The 21,928-nt window shown below is 43.5% G+C and overlaps 1 protein-coding gene across 8 annotated transcripts in view; it reads left to right on the plus strand.

The window, feature by feature from the left end:
* ASB7 (ankyrin repeat and SOCS box containing 7) overlaps positions 1–21,928 on the plus strand; it is a 79,671-nt gene that overhangs the window by 33,114 nt on the left and 24,629 nt on the right. For 5 of the 8 annotated variants that reach the window (XR_008433250.1, XR_008433249.1, XR_008433254.1 and 2 more), the window contains exons 8-11: positions 8,845–8,949; positions 11,028–11,110; positions 20,386–20,451; positions 20,604–20,814. The gene's annotated coding sequence lies outside the window, so the exon portion shown is untranslated. Of the gene's footprint in view, positions 1–8,844; positions 8,950–11,027; positions 11,111–20,385; positions 20,452–20,603; positions 20,815–21,760; positions 21,843–21,928 lie in introns of those variants that run through there. The other 3 variants (XR_008433252.1, XR_008433256.1, XR_008433251.1) reach the window with 3 other exon arrangements.

A 21,928-nucleotide genomic window follows, 5' to 3' on the forward strand; every position in this document is an offset into this window, starting at 1 on the left:
CCACAGAGAGAGAAAATACCAAAACTGTTACACAATCTCCAAGGTTGACCCCGAAAGGTCATTCAAAGCAGGTTCCCGGCTGGATGGAGTCCAGTCCTGATGTCTCCTGCTCTTGTGAACAAATGACTGAAGCTCGTGGGGCTTTTTTGTCCCTACTTATCTGTAATCCACCTGAGAAAATTAACCCAGGCCTCTTCTGGTTCCCTGAGCACCTTGCCTTGAGCTCTGGCGTGTTTGTGTTTGGGTGCCACATCTGTGGAGGTGCTCCAAGCCAGTCTGGATGGCTTGGAGCAGCCTGGGGTAGTGGAAGGTGTCCCTGCCCATGGCAGGGGGTGGAATGAGATGAACTCTGAGGTCCCTCCCAACCCAAACCAGTCTGTGATTCTGTGGGCACCCACCTCCTTCCAGCTCTTGTCTTTGTGCTGACTTTTCTCTCCTCCTTCACAACTTGTGCTCCACACCTCACCTGAGGAGGATGGGGAATAAGATATTCCTTGCTCCAGAGGAGACCATCCTAGCAGGTGGACTGAAAGGTGTTTAAGTGAAAAATTCTAATGTGATGTCAGTTTTTGTGATATTGCTTGGGACTTTGCTTTCTTGGCTAAAGACTCAATACTTTTTTCATAAAACCAAAATATCTTACCCTGCACTTCCATTGACTTAAATTCCAGTGTTTCATTCCAGATCACTGATTTATCTTATGTTTTTTTAAGACTCTAACACTTAGCAAAGTTCGTTCACATCAGAACCAGTTACTATTTTAATCAATCAAACTGATTAAGGGCACAAAAAAATGTTACAGTGACATATCTGCATTATTAGTACTATATCCTGTAACTCTGCTTTTAATTTGTTCATGTCCAAGTAAATTAAATTAAGGGGCTGTTTTAGGAACCTCATCAGTTGTTTTCAGCCAATAGTAGAAAACACTTTAATGATTCCAAATAAGAGTTCTTTGAAAGGTGTCCAGATAGGGGCAGTTTCAGTCTTATCTGATAAATAGCTTCAGATCATCTTTGCTGCAAATTGAATCTTGTGGTTTGTGTTTTCTTCTTCCCGAGCTTCGGTACACTGATTATTTTTTTCCTCGAGCCATTTTGCCAATATTTTTGAAATCTGCCATTTCAAAGTTCTTCTGCAAAGTTCTTCTTTGCTCAACTTGAATTGCTTTCATGATTCATTGATCTTCCTTCAGTCTTGATAAGAGAAGAACTTGTAATGAGAACAGACTCCTTCTTTTAAAGGGCATTTTTAATGCCCCCTGTATTTTGCCCGGATGTTCAATATTTTATCCAGTATTTTGTTAATTTGTAGTTATCTTGTCAATAAAGTGGCTTTTTACCAGATGCATTGAGCATAACAGTTATTAGTTATATTGGTATACAGCTGAACTTGCTGGCTTTGAGTATTTCCTGTGCTTCATAAATACTTGTATAATCTGTTGTGCAGGCTCAGCTGTTCTTAATTCTAATGTGATTCATATTGTGCTTAGAAATCTGACATTCTTGGCTTGTCAGAAATATTAATATATGTTAGTGCCATATCTATCGAAAATTGACATGTTTTGTGCTGGGCCTTAATTTTCACTTCTTTATATTGCAGCATTCCATATTGAGCAATGCAGCTTTGTTTGCTTTTAAATTTCCCTCTCACCTTCAGCCCTGAGAAACCAGAAATAATTAGATTATATCTTCCTCTTGGCTCGCACAGTTTTCACTTGTAGTGAATTATGCCATGCAAAACTATCCCTCCAGTGAGAATTTGGTTGTCATTGTTAAGAGCTACATCTGGACTGTGTAATACTTCGTGTGTTGCACTACAAAGAGGCTTTGCCCGTGGCTCAGTCAGAACTCTACCTCACCAGTGAGTTGGAATAGTTCTTTCCTCTGGAAAAAGTGCCACAATTTGCCTCCCCAGGCCTTTCTGCTGTGGATAAGGCTGCTGGACAGACAAAAATGTTGCTCTAAACCTCCAAAACTGAAATGACCCTAACTCTTAACAGCCCAAAGTATTACAGGAGTGTTGACCTCCATGTGGACAAGTCCTGTTTCTTCAGTGGGCGATGGAAGTTCAGACTTCCACCTACTTGAGCCAAATACTTTATCCTGGTAGCTGGATGAAAGTTCAGCTTCAGGAAAGAAGTTTGAATGCACCTTTAAGGTCTGTATGATGGTGAATGAAAAGCCTTTTCTCTTCAGCCCCTTCTGTGTTTAATTACCCAACCGCAGAGGAGCTGAAGCTTTTGTTTCCAGGTTGAGTCCTGATTTCAGCTGGGAAGTAATGAATGTTGCTGTCTCTCTGTACAGTCTTTCATCTTGCTGATGATATCATTTTCTTGTATAATCATGGGGGTAGTAAATGATTCCTATTCAGACTTCCTCTTTAAAATCAGACTTAGAGATTCCCTCGCTCCCCACACTGGTTTTGCTGCTGTCCCCTCTTATGCCATGCTTTTTACTGGAACAGACCCACCAGATCTTCCCTGAGGCTGTTTTGATTCTGATACGGCACTCTAGACCCTTCTCTGCAGGATTCTCTTGGTTGTGAAGTAACAAGCAGTGCCACTTGGTTGCCCAGAGAGGAGCACAAAAAATGTGTGGACTTTGATTTGGGGTGTTTGCTTGGGTTCTTGTTCTCCCCTTATCTTCAGGGTCAAGAGACCATCAAGTGCTCCAAGCAGAAGTGCCCCTGCTGGCAGAAACCTTGGTGGTTGCTCTAATTGCATTAAATTCTTCCTTGCATCAGAGTCATACTTAGAGATGGTGCTGGAGGAAACACTCTTGTTGAAACAAATCTGGACTGATACTGAATGGAGGTAGCAATGAGGTACTGTTGTTTTCTGTCAGAGGAAAATGCACAGCTTCAAGCCTCATGTCTCTTAGAGTTTCCTATCCTCATCCATGTCCTCTCCCATCTCCTTTTCCCAAAACTATTACAGAATCAGCAAAGTCGACTATTCTGCATCAAAAAAAAAAATCTACTTGGAATTTAAACCTTCACTGCCTGTTTTTTGTATTATTAAGAAACTTTGGGCTTTTATTGTAGTGTGTAAATGAAGTCTGGCTCCACAGCTGGCTGTCCCTGTTGGGGTGGTGGCATCTGTTCCCAAGGCAGGAGATGAGCTGACACTCGGTGAAGTTCCCTTGACTCATCTGCCTTACCAGAACATACCCCAGCATGGATATGTCATGGGTTTTGAGTAGGATTTATTCTCAGAGTAGCTCCTCACAGCTGCCTCTTATTCCTGCCACGCACAGATGTGAGGTTACAGTAGGGTTCTTCCCCGAAATGATGGATTGTCACTGAGACCTTGACTTCTGCTCCCACGGAGGTTCATGGCCATAAAAACCACTTTATTCAAGAGTAGTGGCTGTAACAAATAGGCTAAACCATTGCTTTTTCACTTTTACTGATTTCACTCGTCTGCTGTATGATAGGAGTTCATACAGAGAGTTAGATTTCAGTGACTTTGTTTAAACCTCCTTATCCTTGTCTAATTAAACTGAATGCCTTAAAGATGATTCATACCACTTGACACCCTTGTATCTAAATGCTCTTTCTTTTAGATAGAAAGTGAAGGAAATGTGCAGACTAGAAATTTAAATGGGTCTTCTTTTCAGTTACTGGAAAAAGGGGGGCTTTGGGGTTTAGGTATTTGCTTCAGCTTTCACTAGAAAGCATTATGCTTTTCCGAGATCTGGTGTAATGATAGCCAGCTCCCATAAACACAGTTTCCCATAAAATGTTTCTTAAAGGGAAGAGTTCAAAAGCTGTGACCATAACCCCTATTTTAGCAAAGAGCAGCTTTACCACCTGTTGCAGAGGGACACCAACATGTTCTGGAGGTTGTGGCTTCACCCTTTGCTGTGACCACATTTTGGCATGTTGGTAGGACCCAGGGCTAGGTACAACCTTCCCCCAATTCTACCCATCTCCCCATGCTTCCAGCTTTCTGTTCTTGGCAATTATGGTGTATCCCAGTGAAGAAGTTTGTAGGAAAGGGGAGCAGGACTGTTGGATGCCCCCACCACAGGACAGCTCTGGCCTTGTGACAGATTTTTTTTCAGATTTTGTCAGCTCAGTCAACAAGGATGTACTGAAATGAAAGTTTTCTGAACTGTAATGAATGCTTCTTGCTAAGCTACCAGGAATGGCTTGGTTTTGCACAACATTTTGTGTACTGTGCCTTCCAGAAGGCGTGGTGTGAGTAACAAAGGCAGGGTTGAAAGATGCCATGGGTTCCCTTCCTCCTCATGGCAGGACTTAATGATATAAAGAGCACAGTATTTCATTGATGTTTGTTGCCATTTCTGCTTGTGGGCTTTTCACAATACTGTGGTCAGGAAGATGACAAGATAAAGGATGACTAGTGTAGATCTGCTCCCTCTTGTAAAATAGGAATAATTCCCTTTTTTGATTATATTTCCTCTCCCCTCCCTTGGAAAAGATGACTCAGAAATCCATGACAAAGGAAATAAGTTCATTTGAATTTCTATGGAACCTCGAAAAGCCGCTTTTATAAAGTCCTGTTAGGAGGCTTTCAGCAATGGCCTTTGACAAGAGCAGGATGCAAAACCAAAACTCATGGTCCAAATCCTCCAGTGTCAGTGGGTTGCCCTTGGCTCTTGCTCAGTATTGCAGATGGAAAATGAGCCCATTACTCATTCTTGGGGGTTTGCTGTGGGATCCAAGTCTTCAATAGCCATAATAGTAGAAATCTCTACCATACAAGGAAAAAATACTGTTAGCTAATCTCAAAAAAAGCCAGCACAGATCCACTTTTTTCCTATTTGGAGGTGAGAGAAGAAGGAACTGGCTGAATGCAATGACTTATTTCCCTGTGCCTTTACAAAATTCCTAATGTTCTTCTAAGTAAGAATTTGTATTCAGCCTTCAGTTTTGGCAGTGTGTTCAATGATGATCGTAGGCATTCAGAAGAAAGACTTCTTTTCTCTTCTTTGAAACAGAAGTCTCCAGGAGATACAGAGATGAGAACATGCCTGTTCTCAGTCCTGTGTTTCAGGAGCAAAATGGTCATTCTCTGTTCTTAGCATGATGTGAAAACATGCAGGGTGCTGCAAATAAGAGCAGCAGTTTTATCGCTACATTATGGATGTAGAATAGGTGCATCTGCGTGAATAAACTGACATTGCATCAATGGGCTCTTCGTGCCAAAAGAAACTCTGGTTGCCCTTGTCAAAAGTTAATGTTTGAGTTGCCATCAGATTTGCAAGTGCTGTTCTGAATTCAGTTATTCAAACTTTGATCTCTATAATTCGTTCTGCTCAACTGTCGCTGATACCAACAGTTTTTTCTGGTTAATACAACTTAGAAAAATGTGGCAAATCTTCATTTTTTCCTTTTGGATTGATTGTCTTGCAACACAAGTTCTAAAGAGCAGCCTAATGTGTCTTTAAAAGATGTCCACCTGCTTCTGGGTGAGAATATGGAGGTGTTGGACCCAGTGTTCGACAGCAGGGCAGTCTCTGAAGTTTGGAGAAATCTCTTAGAGTTCAGGCTGTCAAGTTATTTCAGTAAATCAAGTTTCTCTACAATGAATTAACTGTATGTTTTTAAAAGCCATTTTTAGAGCCATATTTAGAGAAAAAATATAATGTATGACAGATCTGGTTCTATGTTTCTTTTATTTAAACCATTCTCAAAATAACAGGTGGCAATAAGAAGGCAAATAATGGAAATTATGTGAGGCCATGCCTTGAGAAATACTTTTTTCTTACATCAACTTTTATTTCTCCAGGGTTAAAATCTGACAAGTGACTTCTGCACTTTTTTCCTAATTTTATGGCAGTCTGCATCCATGAAACTCAGCACTCAGTCTCTGTAACTTGTTTGTCTGGCCCAAACCCTGACATTTGTACTATTGAAAATACTTTAATTTCATTAAAAATACAAGGAGCAGGGGAGACTTTGCAGATAATCCTTGGACAGGGTCACTTCTGGTATTTTTTGAGCGAGTTGTTTTTGCTGAATAGCCCGCAGAGCCCGTCGGAGGCCTGGGAATCGGCGCTGGATCGCTGCTGGCAGCCGCTCCCGGCGTCCTCACCCAGGCAGGGGACAGGGCACGGTGTCACTTGGCCCTGCCACGGCTGCTCCTTTCTCATGGCTCCCCACGAAAGCTGACCCCGAGTTCTCCAGACTAAACATCCGAGATGTGTAATGGCCGTTTTAGGGTCAGGAAGGACAAGAAGCCAACGGGCTCAGCCTGGGAGTATTTCTCTGTATCTTCCTGGTTTGTGCTGGAAGTGTGCATGTCTGGTGGAGTCTTTAAAGATGCATAATCTCTATAATGAAGCCTGCTCTTAATTAGCAGTTTGTTTTAATATGAACATTTGCATTTTGAATTCTGCCTTCCAGCTCGTGTAACTCAGGGCTGTGTGTTTGCAGCAGTTGCCTGAATACTGAGGGTTTCCCCTCAAACCACCATTCCTTATTGAGGGTTTCTAACACTTTTTGGAATATAAGCACAGTGGTTAATGGATTGTTCTCTGCTTGAGTTCACTTCAGGCAGTTATTTGCATGCACTCTTTTTTGTAATAACAGAATTAGAGGGTGTGTTAAAAAGACTTACAAGCAGGCAGATGAAGCAATAAACAAGCAAAGAGCATTTGTATGCAAAGGCTCCAAGTGCTTTGTCAAGTTCTGGGATCTGTTAGCCACCTCCATGCTTCCAAAACTTCATTCCCATCAGCTCTTTGTGCTGAGGTTTCATGCCAAAGCCTGGTGAAGTCAGTGGGGCTTCCCACCACCACTGGTGGGCTTTGGACTTGGGTCTGAGAGAAGAAAGATGCAAATTGTTACCAGCCACTCTGATTTTGCCAGGAGCTTCCCTGTATTAGGAAGGATTTTCCTGTGCTGGGAATAAAACCAACTCACAAAAAGAATGGTCCAGCTTTGGAAATTTCTGTTACCACTTGTATTGGCCACTGGCTTGATCTGGTGACCTCGAGAGCTGAAAGCATTGAGCCTGTTCTGCCTGCACAAGAGAGCCAGCAGCCCCTTGAGCTGGAACTGGGAGAGAAGAGCAGTTTTTGTAGCTTCTGGCAAAAAAAGAGGACAGGAAGCCTGTTGACCAATGTGTCAGAGCTCAGTTTCGTTGCGTACAGCGTATGAGTCTGTTTGTAAATTTATCCCTGAGGTTTTCAGAGTAGGTGATTTCCATCCTTCTCCTCCATCCCTTGTGCCTGCAGTGTCTGGTGTAAGCTATGAGAGCCCTGAGAAATCCCTCTGTTCCTCAGCTGAGACAAGCTGGAGCACTTCCAAACTCCATCCCGCCAGTGCAGTTATCTTTTTATTACCAGGAATTGCAAGGTGCTGTAGTGCTGCTGGGAATGAGTGAAATCTGTGCTGGTTTTATATGGCTTTTGAGTTGTTCCAGTGACTCTAATAAGCTGCTTTGCATTATAGGACAGGCAGATCAGTATCTCAGGAGACCTCCTAAGTTTGGCTCTTTTTCCTTGGGCTTGATAAGCAGGAAGGATAGTCCCTAATGGGAGGAGAGGGAGGGAAGGAACAAGGAGACATGTGGCATGTGCAACCTGGAGAACTTGTCTCTGAGCTTGACTTGACTCCATCCAGGGAAGGAAGCTGATGCTAATGGCTCTGCATGAGATAACAAATTATCCTGGAGCATGTGTTTTCTGTATTCATTACAATATGTCTTGAGGGGTGGAGGAACAGGATGTATAGTGTGTGCTTATTTCTGGAGCCTCAGGAGAGCTACCCAGATGTTGAAAAGAAGTAAGGAAGAGTTGGAGATAAAGGAGAAAGACCTCCAGGGTGGGACTGCAAAAGCTAATCCAGAATAGGAGTCATTGTGTTTTGCTCACAGTCACACCAGCTGGCTTCAAGTGGCAGGGAGCTTTCCAGAGAAGCTGTGGACAGTAGGAGGATAAATAAGGAATTTGGTCCAAAAGAGTGAAATAAAAAAAAAAACAAAAAAAAAACTGAGGTCTGCAATACACGCAGAAATAATTATTTAGGCAAGCTGTCCTGAAGAACAGCTGCTGGGTAGCTTGTCCTAATGCAAGCCTTAGGTGTAGTTGGAAATATGGTGATGCTCTGTTTATTGATAGTTGTTGTGCAGTTGTCTTCTACAGGATTTTTAAGGAAGCATGCTGGTAATCCCATTGCCACGTGTGTTGGAGCTGGTTCCCTCTGTGCTTGCCTGTCAGGGATTGCAGCAATGACTGATGGAACTCATTGCACTTGATCACTGTGTGCTTGCACTGTATGTTTTTCAAATTAATTATCCCATTCTGGTCCTTCCCCAGGGCATTCCTGAGATTTTCCTTCTGTCCTGTGTAGGGTCTCTGCAAGGACAGCAGTAGGGTTGGTGCAACAGCCCCACTGACCTAGTGTGGTTGCCAGGTGATGCTTCCTTTTGGTCTTACTTTTCTAGTGATATTTTGTTGTATTTTAATTTAATCTCTGCTAAAACCACAGTTCAGGATCTCTTCTGTTGTCTGAGAATGTCATGCTTTCTTGTCCTAATCAAAAGGTGCCTATTTCTCTCCACACATTACTGTAGAGAAAAAAACCTACAAATTAAAAAAAAAAAAAAAATCCAGACTTCCCCACTATTCCCTGTCATTTTGTATATTTGCAAGAATCCAGATGCTGCTGCTATTACTAGGTAAGGAAAGCCCAGAACATCTGGTTTCCTTGTGAGTAATATTGTGATTTAGTTGTCCTGAATTCCGTGAGTAAACTCTAGTCACTTAGTTATTCCCAAAAAAACATAACCTTGTGAGATAAGGAGTTAGCACCCAATTTCCTGCTGTCGCTGGTCTGTTCCCATGTTCTTGCCTTTCTCTGGATTTTCAGAAGTGAGTTGTGCCTTATAAAGCCCTTCTTGACACAAACTTCTTGGATGCATCAATCAGTCAAGGAGACTGGGGAGACCACAACCTTTCCAGAGTACCAAAGAAGGTCAGTTCTCACTCTTCCTCTGTTCCAGGGAAAACAAAGATAATCTACAGGGGTACATTTTGATGGCTTCAGCAAAATTATTGAAAATGGCAGAATTTTATCCAAACTGTTGTAACTTCTTGCATCTGTTGGAGTGAAGTGGGTGGATGAGGAGAGTAAATCAGCAGAGAGCTGTGAAGGCCAGGATGATGGGCAGTGCAGTGCAGCTGACAGATAATGGGATGACATCATCCATTTCCTGGAAAATGAGACATTTCTGGCCAAATTATTCCAGACCCCGAGTGCTTAAGTGAGCTGGAGAATTCCTGGAATATTTTAAGCAGATATTTCAGTAGTCTAGGTGTAATGTGATTAAGGATGAGTAACAGCAAGATATGAGTCAAGATGAGGATTTCTGGTAACTCCTCTGTAGGCCAGTGAGAATCACAGGCAAGGAGAGAGAGAGAAGTAGAGAGAGATGGCCAAAATGTGGGAAAAATTTAAGTAATTTAACCTTTTCCAGTTGAGAGTGGAGAGCTCTAAATAAGACCTTTTCCTATGGGAAATTCCTATAGAACTTCTATAGGAATACTCATGAATTGGAAGTACCGAAACACCCAAAAATTCCATGAGGGAGGCAAAGATTAGGGAACAGCAGAGAGCTTCCATGGTTTGGAAGAAGACTGCACTGCTGAGATTTTGGAAAGGGCAATTCTTGCGTTTTGCACCGTGGGGAAGATGATTTCTGGTTACTAATTTCAGTTACCTTGTGTGGATTTGATGTTTATGTCCAGTTGTAACACAAGGACAGAGACCTTAGAGACAAGGCTCAGCCTCAATGCTGGAAGGTTGAGTATTGCAGACAGCTCAAGACCAAGAGGGATTTTCCTTGCCAGTTGTTTGATTCCAAACTTAAAATGAAGCAAATACTGGACAAGGAAATTGTACATGTAGTTCCTTGGTGATGAATATAAGGAAGATGCAGCACAAGGTTTGGTACCTCAGGGTGTGAGGATGGAGGAACTGCTCCAGCACAGAGATAAGAATGCTCGTGAGCAGGCACACCTAGATCACTCTTGCTGAAGCAGGTCCTCCCAGAAGGGCAAGCTGGTTTGAGTTCCTCTGCTAAAGAAACCAAGAAAAACTTAGAATTAATTACAGAGACAAAAAGAACACACAATGTCAACATAAATAAACCTCTGTAACACATTCCATAACTTTCCATCAAAATCTTGAGACCCATAAATATAAGCCAGGGCTGTACATGCCTCATCCAGCTGCTGAAATCCAGGTGCTGGTATGTTAAGACAGGACCTGCCTGTCTGGGCTGCTCACAGGTAATTGTGCTTGGGAGGCTCTTTAAAAGACAAAAAATGCTCCCACCCACCCTGTGATGTGTGTCATGCTCACAGCACTCTGTGCTCAGCATGTCTGGCAAATGGGAGCTTGTCCTTTCTCATTCTTCTAAGATCAGTTGGTCAACAGTGTCTAATTATCTCGATTGTGAGTGTCTAATTATCTTGATATTTATTGACTGTTTCGACTTGGTGTTTACAGACTGTGTCCTAGGAGGAGACATGGAGTGTGGCTGGTTGGGGGTCAGGGAGGGCAGAGAGATGGTTGGGACTGAGCACAAGCCATATTCTGGTTTTTGGGAAATTAATACCTTTGTGAAAGTGAAGCCCTGTGATACATGTTGAGTGTCTTCTAAATGTCAAGGGAAATCAGTCCCAAAGGATGGGGAACTGCCCAGAGGACAATTCCAGTGGAGTATTTGGTAACGAGATCCCAGCTTGGCTGGGGATGGCAGCTATGTGCAACACGCTCTGCTTCTGGTTTTTTATGGAATTTTCTGGGTTCTGCAGGTGTGAATAAAGCGTATCCTTCTAAAGTGTTCAAAGCTTCATCTCAAACCAGCAGCTCTTTGTCAGTCTGAGCAGTTGCCTGGCAGATGGAACCTCCTGGCCCCCTCCAACCTCCTGTGCGTCATCTTCATTATCACTAAATTAGCTGTGTTGTCATGTGGGATCTTAGGAAATGTGGCTTTCTTTTCCTTGAATCCAGAAATATTAAATGACATGATGTTCTTGTTACACAAGGTGGAGGCAGGAATGGAGGAGGAGCAGAACAGCACTCTGAGAAGGAGTAAGGAGCTGTGGCCAAAGCTTTGAGGAAAGTCAAGGTAAATCATGCTTCTATTGCCCTAGGAAAACTAACAGGTAGGAAACAAGACCTGGAACCATACACTGAATATATAAATATGTGGAGTTCTGTACACCGCACTTAAATTCCAGGAGAACACCTTGGGAAATGTCTGTGTTGCTTTCTGAAATACTATTAAGTAGAAAGCCAAGAGCCAGACCACCTGATTATGGGGCTAATAGTTTTTACAATAGAGTTGTTTTGAATTCCTACACATTATTGAAAGGAACAAAAGAAGATGTTTTGCATGGGTTAGTCTGTGCGGAATTCAGACCGTGCAAATGCAAGCAAGTAGCAAAATACTGGTGAAAAAGCCCTGCCATGCACGTGCTCCTTGATCTTTGAAGTTGGTTAATAAACAAAAGCAGGTCTAGAAGAGGCAGCAAAGCCTTTTGCGCTGAGCAGGACAACACAGAGACTGAATTTCCCCAGAATCTGGAAAAAATGACAGTAGTTTGTGTGTTTTCCCATTGGAAGGGAGGAGGGGGTGGCTGTGGGAGTCCCAAGCACCATCTGCAGTGGGTTGGGATCAAGCACAGGGAACAAGGACATCCTGTTCTCTTCCTCAGTTTGTGTTTTACAATCATAGTAGACATCTCACTTTGACAGTAGTTGCTTAAAGGAATTTAAGATGAGGGCACGCATCAGCATATCTGATCCCTCCTGGTGGCTGCTGCTGGTTTGTTGCATCTCCATCCCACAGCCCTCTCTGCAGCATCTGCCATTGCTTCCTCTGCTCTTTGCAGATCTCTCATAATCTGGGATCTGAAACATCCCAGACAATCAGTTTCACTATGACATTACTATTGTGCAAGAAACACACTTTCCTTTTCTGACGATAATTTAATTAGTTTTACCATAATTTGTTGATGTAACAAGAAAGGAGTGAATTGTCTTTTCAGCTTTTCCGTTCAATTCATCTTCGTGCTTTACCTCCAGTTGTCATTCATATACACTTTTCTATGCATACAGCCTGTTTTTATCACTCTTCTGGTTTTATTACAAACTTGTAAGATGTAGGGAAGGCCAATTCCAGAGCTGGATGCCATGCTCAGAGCATGGGTGAGCTGTGGATTTTGTGTGAGTTACCTCGTGTTACCATCATGGTTCAAGGGCTGATGAAATTCACGGTGTCAGTTTCATAGAATCACACAAGAGTTTAGGCTGGAAAATGCCTTTGAGGTCATCGAGTTCACCCATTGACCCAGCATTGCCAAGGCCACCCCTAACCCATTTCCCCAAGTGCCACATCCACACATCTTTTAGAGCCCTCCAGGGATGGGGACTCCACCACTGCCCTTGCAGCCTGTTCTTGCAACACTCCACAGTTCCAGTTTTGAATGCCCTGAAGGATTTTGCACTGTTGGTAAAATGATCCCTTTTGTATTCACTTTTATAAGCCAGTTTTGAATACGGACCATTCACAGTGTCTTGTCCTCACTGTCTGAGGATGGGGAATGCCAAGGCTTGAGCTTTTCTCACAATTTGGTAAGAACACATCAATTCTAAAGGAATGGGGTGACAAATTAAGAGCAATCAGAGTGGAGCAGAGATTTCAGCCTCTGAACAAGCAGATGAAGGAGGGAATCAGGGACAAAGGAGGTGTTTTCAGCCAGAAATGAGTGGCTCAGTTCTCGGTGAAAGGGGCAGAAACAGGACTATTTAGTGACAAACATACCTGACTCTGTGTTTTTTTTAGTTTTTCACTCCATCAGATACAGTCAGCCACTGGAGTCTCAAGGTTAAGATATTTTCTGCACTCCATCTGCTCCTTCAAGGACTATTGCTGCTGTTCCAGTGGGGTGTTTTGGTTCCAGTCAAAGTTGAATGGGTTTGGTCATTTCATCTCAAACCCCTCACAGTTCAGCAGCTACAGCAGGACCTTTTCTAAATTTCTACAAGGAAATGCAGACAGAAGCAGCTTCCCATAAACAAACTAAATGTACATTGGGGTAGAAATTCATCTTTTGAGATGTAAACAAGACAAGGACGTGTACATGGAACAAGGAGTGAAGCTTGGATGGTAAGTGCCTGGACGTCCAGTCCCCTCTAGATGACCACTTGGGCTGATGAAACAGTGGTAGACAAGAGTCTGTGTAAGAGAAGCCCAGAAAACAAAGTGAAGAAACAACTGATTAATCTTTGTCTTGGATAAACATTTTAATGGGAATATTTGTGGGATTTAAGTAGTTCGAAAGTCACAACTTGAGGCATGAAGAAGTCTCCAAAAAAAAAGTAGTCATCATAACCCCATTCCAACTCCTACTAGTAAGAGTAAGACCAGTAGCTGGACACTTCAACACAGAAGAATTTTAGACTTTGTATTGGAAAGGAAACAGACTGGATATTGCACATCTTGAATTTTTAAGTAGCTGGAAAATAATCAAGGATATTCCCTTTGCACATGAGTTTGTGGGGTCTTCCCTGTGCCTGCAGGAGGGATGCTCTGACACAGACAGAGCAGAATCAGCTGCTGAAACTTGGATTTGGTTACCCTTGCTGCTAAGCTTTAGACTTATTACCTGAGACATTCTTCTGTTCTGTGGTTAACTACAAGATCCATTTATTAGCTTTGATTTTAGGTTGCCCAGAGAAGCTGTGGCTGCCCCACCTCTGGAAGAGGCCAGGTTGGACAAGGCTTGGATCAGCCTGGCATAGTGGAAAGTGTCCCTGCCCATGGCAGGGGGTGGAATGAGATGGCTTTCAAGGACCCTTCCAACCCAAACCATTCTGTGATGGTGATTATTTGTTTCTATCAGTTGGGAATGCTGGTATTGCTACTGTGTTGCAAAGGAAACTAAGTACTTCCAAACCAGCAGCCTCTTTGAATGTTTGGTTTGAAAATACAACACAGGATGCAATTTTTACCCAGGGCAGCTGTGTTTGGCTTTGTTTTCCAGTGCATGCAACTCCCTGGGCAGCTGCTGCATCGCTGCCATGGCACTTCACAGGAGGAATGAGTCTGAGGTTCATATTCCCTTTATGTTCACCTTTTACAAGTCATGATCTATGCCTTGTTAAGAGATTTAAAAAGCATTATTCCAGGAAGTTAAGTTTCCAAATTTCTTCATTTCCCACCCCCTCCCTTTCTGCAGGGGATGTTCTGCTCCGCTCCCATAACAAGCTCTACCTCTTCACACGGTGTTTGCAAACACTGCAGATTCTCTGCTTCCCTTTACCAGCACTTTCCTCCTCAAAATGGACTGTCTGATACCAGCCCTTGCAGTGAGTGCTGCTCTGGGTTTCTTTTCTCTTCCCTTAGGATGGCTCTTTGTGCCATCTGAAGCATTCTGCTCCTCTATTTCTCCATCTAAAAGTGCTGCCAGATTTCTGCGCTCGATTGAAGTTCCTCAGTTCTCTGTTGTGGGATTTCTATGATCCTCTGCAGCTTCTCTTTATTTTCTATAAAGTGATTTGTCCCTGTATTGCAGCACTAAGGACACCAGCCCTATCCTTACCTTCCTCATTCATTTAATTTAGAAATATTTAACATCATTAATGAGCTCTGTCTTGGGGTTAGGATTTTTTTGTTATTGCTAATGCACTTAAAAAGTTATTTGGAAACTTTCTAGCCAGCAAGATGTTTTGCTGTGTTTGAGTTAGACTTTCCTTTGCCTTCTCCAGAGCTGGAGCTCTCATGGAAGCAGAGTTACATCACCCAGCAGGTTCCTTAACAATGTGTATTATGTACTCCACTGTGTAACGGAGGAAAAATCATGTCATTATTCCCTCCAGATATTAAACCCCAGCTCAGCTCAAAGGGGAACTATTTGGAAAGTAAACAGCTCCCTTTCTAGTATCATCAGTGGGTGCTTTTTCAATATCCTGTATAATTTAGGGCTGAAAGCACCTGTCTTCTCAGCCAGATCCACGAGGCACTGAGGCGTGACCGGCTGGAGCCTGGGCACTGGAATGCCCTCCTGCTGAGTTATTTCTTTAGCCATAATCAAGTCACTGTTTATCTGCAACCTGACTTTACACTGCATTTTCTGTGGGTCTGGTGAGACTGAAAAGCTGCTTTTGAGCCAGTGGCAGCAGCGATGTCTGTACAGGCAAACTGGCAAAGGGTCACATCTCTGCTCCCAACTTTCTCTGTGACACCTACAAGAGGAGAAAAAGAGATTGATACAAACCAGTAAGGGCTCTATTTTAGTGTAAAAGTTGGTAAAAGAATATGAAACATGAGCTGATTAGCAGGGTCTCAAAGACTTGAAGTATCTAGTGATTCTCTGCACAATAGTTCCTCATGATATTACCCTGACAGGCCAGCCTTGGTGACAGCCAAGGGGCCATACATTGCTTGAAATAATTAAGCAAAAATATCTCACACATGGCTTCTCCCTGAGAATGTGGCCTTATCAGGTTTCAATTTTATTTTGTTTTTGTTCTGCATTATGGCTTGTTCTGCTGGAGGTTGGTTGTGGGGGTTGTGACAGGGGGCTGGAAGGGAGAGAGAGCAGGGTACGCTTCATTTATTTTGGAGAAATACATATGATTTACAGATGAACAACTACTGTGACACATTTTTGTTACCATTTCTGATTGCAGCTCTAAATGATGGTTGTATTAATAATAGATGTGGTGTTGTGGGCTCAAGTGTGGAGATGTTTCTGTGATTGGTATTCTAGAAAGTCTTTTGATTTTAAGACAAACTTTAACAAACTTATGTTGGTGCAGAAACTGAAAAGGATTTTTATCCATTGGAATAGTCAGAATTAGTTTAACTAAGCAGGTAGCTTTTGGGCAATGTTCAGTGGAGAAGGGGAATAGCTTTGTCTTCTTTCTGGTCTAAAGCCACTGGGAATGTTGATGGAAGCCATGCAGCCATGAGCCAGGGCAGCAAAGCTGCCCAGGTCACCATAGAAATGCTCAGGAATCTCTGATTTAGTTTAAAAATAAAATTTAGGAAGCACAATGTTCTTAAAAAGCTGCATGTGCTTTCCCATAGGACATATCTCCTCACATTAGGAACAAGGATGGATTAACTGGTTGATGGATGAAAGAGGATCTCTTTGAATCTTGGTTTGGAACATGGAGAAAAAGAAGCAGATTTTTGTTTATTTTGAGGCTTGGAAAAATGAACTTGTTTGTTACATCCCCAGTCAAAGTCGTTTCTTGTTTGCATAACTTTGCAGAAGGTTGAGTTTGCAAAAAACAGATGCTGACTTCAGTCCCTCAGGTGGTGTTTTGTGAGCAGTCCAAGACGACGAAATAGAGATGCTGCCAAAAGAAAGTTTCACATCCCTTCTTCATCCCAGCTGTGGGTTGCCACTTGTGCTCTCATGACAGCACCAAAATCTGTGAAGCCATCAGAGGGCTGGTGCTGGGCTTGGTTTTCCAGGACTGACTGTGCCAGGGCTGGTGCTGGCTGGGGGGAAGGAGGATGTGAGGGCAGGAAGTGACAGGAGGCAGCATTTGGACGAGCTTAAAATGAACAAGGGGCTCCAGCTGAAGTGCTGATGGAAGTGACCTTCAGCCCCTGACAACCTCTGGGCTGTGTCATAGAAAAACGCTCTTTTCTGGCTGTTCTCATCTATTTAAATGGCTGTTCAGAAGCAGAGCCACCAGTGCTGGGGTCTGGCAGTGCCACATTTTGGAAGGAAGCTCAGAGATCCAGCTCCTTGGAAGGATCTTCTTGGTCAACTACCATGAGATATCCCTGGCCAGACTTTAAGGTCTCTGTGGCACAATCAAAGCCTCACTGTGGTGTAAGGGTACATTCAAAGGCACAGAAGAAGCTGTACAAACACTTCATCTTACTGTTCCAGCACCAGGAAATAATTAATTAGATTAAAAATTAATAGTTTTTTACTCTTCCAGTGTTCCTTGAAAGACAGTTCTTCTTCTGATACCTTGAAAGCCAGCACATGGAATTAATTGGGTTGCATCATTTCATACTGGCTGTCAAAACCTCTCAGTAGCTTCAAACTCAGTAGCTGGAGCAGATCACGGGACACTCGCCACTTGGCCTGCAGCTCATGGGTTTTATTGTTCCTGGGAAAGAAGAGGAACAGTTGCAGGGAAATCTGGTGGAACAGATGTAATAATGGATCCAGAACACTCTGCATACAAGTGCTCTGCTTTCTGCTCCAAAACAAAGCAAACACAAGCATCTCTTCATTTTCTCATGTACAACTAAAGTTTTGGGGTTTTTTAGTTGAATTCTAAACTGTTGTTCTGTCTAAAGGTGTGGAATGATTGCCTTGGAGATTTTGGGAGCTTATGCCCATTGTATATGGAATGCATCTGGAATGTTGTGCTACACACCTCTGTGTGCACACAGTTCAGGCCATTGAACCCATCATCTCATTGTTGTTTGGATCACCTGGCATCCTTCCTAAATTAACAGAAATCCAGGGAAGCTGGGTTGCTTCATTTGGTGGTGTTTCATTAACAAGGTATCTTGTCTCTGAAGGCTGGAGTTGGAATCTTCCATTGTGGCGAATTGACATGGGATTTTGCTGATTCCTTTGAACACCTTTCAGCAGAGATCTGCTGGAGGTGCTGATGTCTCCCTGGTCTGCTGGAGAAGCCCCTGGCATGGAGAGACCTGGTTATTATTTCAATATTGTCCATTTGCCAGAACACCTGCAGAATGACCCTGTGGACCTGATGTCCCTGGGGCCACATGGCTGGAGCAAAAACAGCACATGAAAAATCCAGTGCAGGACTGAGGAGACAATCTGAGTTTTCCCTTAAAATGAACCCAATATCAAATGGGTTTGTTTCTATCCATCTGTTCTCCCAAGATATTTGGACCCACCAAACCAAGCCCAACAATGTGAGAAGGGTCAGGTTCCAATCTGGATCCTCAGCAGATTTCAGTAGAATTGGCAAGTGAGTGAACAAAGGGGACCCAAAGGTGGTGTTTCCATCACAGAGAAGGCTGGAGGGGCTTGAGTTATCCCAGATTGGTGCCTGGACCTTCGCATGCCCATCAGTTTAGGAATGCTGGAGATGGTTCACACACAGCCCTCAGGAAGCTGCAGTGACCCAGCCATGAGAGCTCCAGGGCAACAAGAGCAGGAATATGAAAGGTAAGGAGTAAAAACTGGGGACACAGGACACAAACTTGCAATGGATCAGTTTGCATCATTCCTGTACTATGAGCAACTTGCATTCTTAGGTGCTGCTTAGGGTGAAATTCATCTACCTGAGGCTGTATAAAACTGCTGGTGTTCTACTTAGTTTTCTCCTCTTTTTTGGTTTGGCTTTTTGAGATTTTTGTGCGTGGATTTTTTTTTTTTTTTTTTTTTTTTTTTTTTGGAGGAATGGGGTGTGGGATTAGGTTCAAGTGTTGTTAAAGGCTCAAGTACTGAGAGCCCCTGCAGAAAATGAAGTGCTCAAGAGGATGGCCATTTTCATTAAGTGGACCTAATCAAGCATAGATAATGGGGAGTTAGACCATCTCTGAAAATCATGATGTGTGTCACATAAAAGGGTTGGAGACTTACTGTTATAAGTTTATTTAAGTGAAGAGAGATTTGGCTTCTTATGGATTTGAATCCTTCTAGGGACTATTGGCATGGAAAATTAAGAGGGATTTTGCTAGAGAGGTGCCTGGAGGCATTGCCTCTGTCTTGGTCATATTTATGCACACAAAAAGAACCCAAAACAGGATTGTTAACCTCTCAAACTTCTCCAAGGCATTGAATAGAGGCTTGTGTTTCACTGAGAGAAGGCAGGATGTCATCTGCTAGAAAAGCAATTTCATATTCTTTATCATGGGCTGTGATGCCCTGAATCTCATTTAAGGCTTTGAAGTGCTCCAAGCCCTCTTGCATTATCACCAAATCCCCTCCAGTGAACGTGTTCAGGGTAAGGCACATATCTTAAAGGAAACAGCCATGCAAGGAGCCTTCCCTGTGATAGCTGAGACGTTCGTGCAGACATTGCAGAGCGTAATCTAAAACTTCCTTGGCTGCAATTAAGTAAATCCTGTGTCCTACAGCACTGAGATAATATCTCCACAGAAATGCTTTTTAAAAGTTTCCTGTTTCCATTGTGTTCTCTATCCCCATGGGATAATATTCTCATTCACTAACTCCTGGGACCTTGAAAAAAATAATAATTAATACAGCTGTGAGTCAATGGGATTCCCCAAGTTTCTTTTTTGGTTTTTGCTTAAGGAGCATTGCAACATAGGGTTTATTTGAGCAATCTGGGGGGATGCTGGGGTTCTCACACAGTTGCCTGAGCCCAGGGACACGAGAGGGAGGCAAGGGAAATGTGGATTCTCAGGATGCACATCAGACCCTTTTATCCCACACTTTGTCTGCATTGGCAAAGGTTTTCCCTCTCTCTGTCCCACCACTCTGTGTTTTTGGGTAAGTCCTGTCTTGTGATGAGCACACTGGTACCTTGTACATGTGCAATCAACCCCAGCTCTGCTCTGATTCAGTGAATGACTTCACCTGCCTTAGTTTCTCCAGCTGTAACAAATGATGACCAGCACAAGGATATAAAAATAATACCACAGTTCCCAAATGATTTTAACCCACTTTTCTGCATACCCCTGGGCTCTCTACTCAGCTTGGAAGCCAGCAGCTCATCCTTCAGGAGGATTCTGAGCTTCTCCAGTGAAAGCTGTTGGACAGTGGAGCCTTTGAGCAGCTGCCTGGTGGCAGATGGTGCCTGGTTCTGCAGAGGAACCCAACCCACAGATTGTTGGGTTTTAGTTGGACAAATTTTTAGTCCAACTGAGTGGTTGGACTCTCCCTGATCTGCTGGAGACACTGCTCTGAAGTGAGTCTCAGGAGGAGACCACTGTGTTTCCCAGGGCATTTTGGATCTGCTGCTCCATCCCAGGGAAGAGGAGAAAATGGTCCATAAAATTTCCATTACTCTGAAAAGCAGAAACATCTGTTGGAGCCTGCAAGTGAGGTTGGAAGTGGTATTTACCAGCAAGAAGCTGGCAACTCGTCTGTTCAGACCCTGTGCAAAATAACTCCTGCTTCCTCCCATGGAAAACAACGTGGAGGAATCTCTGAGTCAGGATCTGCCCCAGGCACTGAAAGGCAGCAAACTGCTCACTCTTAGCCAGGCTGTGTGGATGGACCCACGCTCGTGGTGCATCTGCCCAGGCTCCAAACGAGGTGCATCCCATGAAATCCCAGCTCAGCAATGGCTGTTTCTAATAACAGCCTTACACAAAGTCAGCTGTTCTGCATCACGCACTCTGGGTTTAGGAACTCAGCTCTTTAAAGCAGAGTCTCAGAAAACAAGCTGGATTTAAAAATTTTTTTTCTTTTAAAGGAGGGAGTTGGAGGAAGTGGCAAAGTTCCCCAATTATCCAGAGAGCTGTGGTTTCTCCATTCCCAGGTAAAATGTGTGTTGGGAAAGGGCAATGGGCTGCTTTTTAAGACAGAGTCTTGGGTCTGCATGATGCTTCGTGTCTCCACACAGAGCCCATGACTGCCTCTTCCATGGTGATTTTGGTGCTAAAATGGCAAACACTTTCCCTATGATTGCAGAGCTGACCCAGCAGAAACTGCTTAGAAGAGTTAGAGGTCCTCAATGCAGCAAGTTCCCTTTTCCTCCTGTTATTCCAGTGGTGTCCTGCTGTCCTGGCTGTGTGAGGTTCCCAGAGTTATTCTGGACCCTGATAAATCAGACCTTCAATATGGAGAAATGACCTGCACCTGGATAAGCCAAATATCCACCTAAGTTTTAAAAGAATGAGAGGTATGTGTAGGTCTGGAGTAGTTTTGTTTTCTCCTGTTCTGTTGCTTCTCGGTTTGGTTCTTCCCCAGACTCCAGGTAAGTCCAGGTGTGCTCTGGGTGCCCACCAGAGCAGGTTTTTCTTGGAAAAGGGCATTGAAATCCCGAGGCTGGAAGCTACTCCTCTGGGTATCCTCTCCTGCCAGGTGGGGGTCTGATGAAGTAAGGCAGGAAGGCAATTAACATCCTTGGCTTTCATCACAGGATGATTTGCCAGCTGCCTTGTCCAGTCTGTTTTATTGTGAAGCATCTCATTAAAAAGCAAAAGGGATTTAAAAGGTGGTTTGAAAACCAGAGGTGAGAAAGGCTCTCCTGTGTTACTGGTGTGGTGTTTCATGGGCACAAGTCACTTCATTTGTTCACATCCCTGCCTTGCTCCAAGAGCTCAGATGAGCACTGAGTCAGCGTGTGCTCAGCAGAGGCTGTTCCTGCACTGGGACATTGGCTGATTTTGGAATTAAACCAGTTGTGAGCTCTGTGCTTAAACTGAGCTGGTCACCTCTGACACAGGTTGATTTAACAGGTTATTTCCTTGGCTTTGTGCAAATCTTTTTGAGACCTGACTCTGTGGGTGCTGCTGCTGCTTCCCAGCCTTGCAGGGCTGTTGGAGGAGGTGTCTGGGTTTGTCCACCCTGCTCCAGGGGACACAGGGACACTGAAGGTGCCAGGGAAGGAGGCCAAGTCTGTGACAAATCCTGATCCCCCTGCCTGGGGCTGGTGCAATGCTTTAAATCTATTTTTTCTCCCTTCCACCTGTGCTGCACAGCTGAAGAGTGCCTGGAGGATGCAGTTGTTTAGAGGGTTCTGTGCATCCCTCTGGAGCATCCAGGCTGAGCACTGTCAGATGCAACATCCCAGGCTAAGCCATTAGAGTGACTGTACATGGCATTTCTCTCTGTCCTTTTGCCAGGTTTTCTTCTGAGGATAATATATGTGCATTGCAATGTTGGCTAACAATGCCAAGGACTGCTGGAGGAAGTCTTGAAAATGACCCTTTTTTTTTTTTTTTTTTGGTGAGATAATCTGTGGGTTATTAAAAAGACATATATTTAAAAATCCTAAAGTCAACAGATTTGCA

Source organism: Vidua chalybeata, chromosome 13 (assembly GCF_026979565.1).
Source record: "Vidua chalybeata isolate OUT-0048 chromosome 13, bVidCha1 merged haplotype, whole genome shotgun sequence".
Lineage (NCBI taxonomy): Eukaryota > Metazoa > Chordata > Aves > Passeriformes > Viduidae > Vidua > Vidua chalybeata.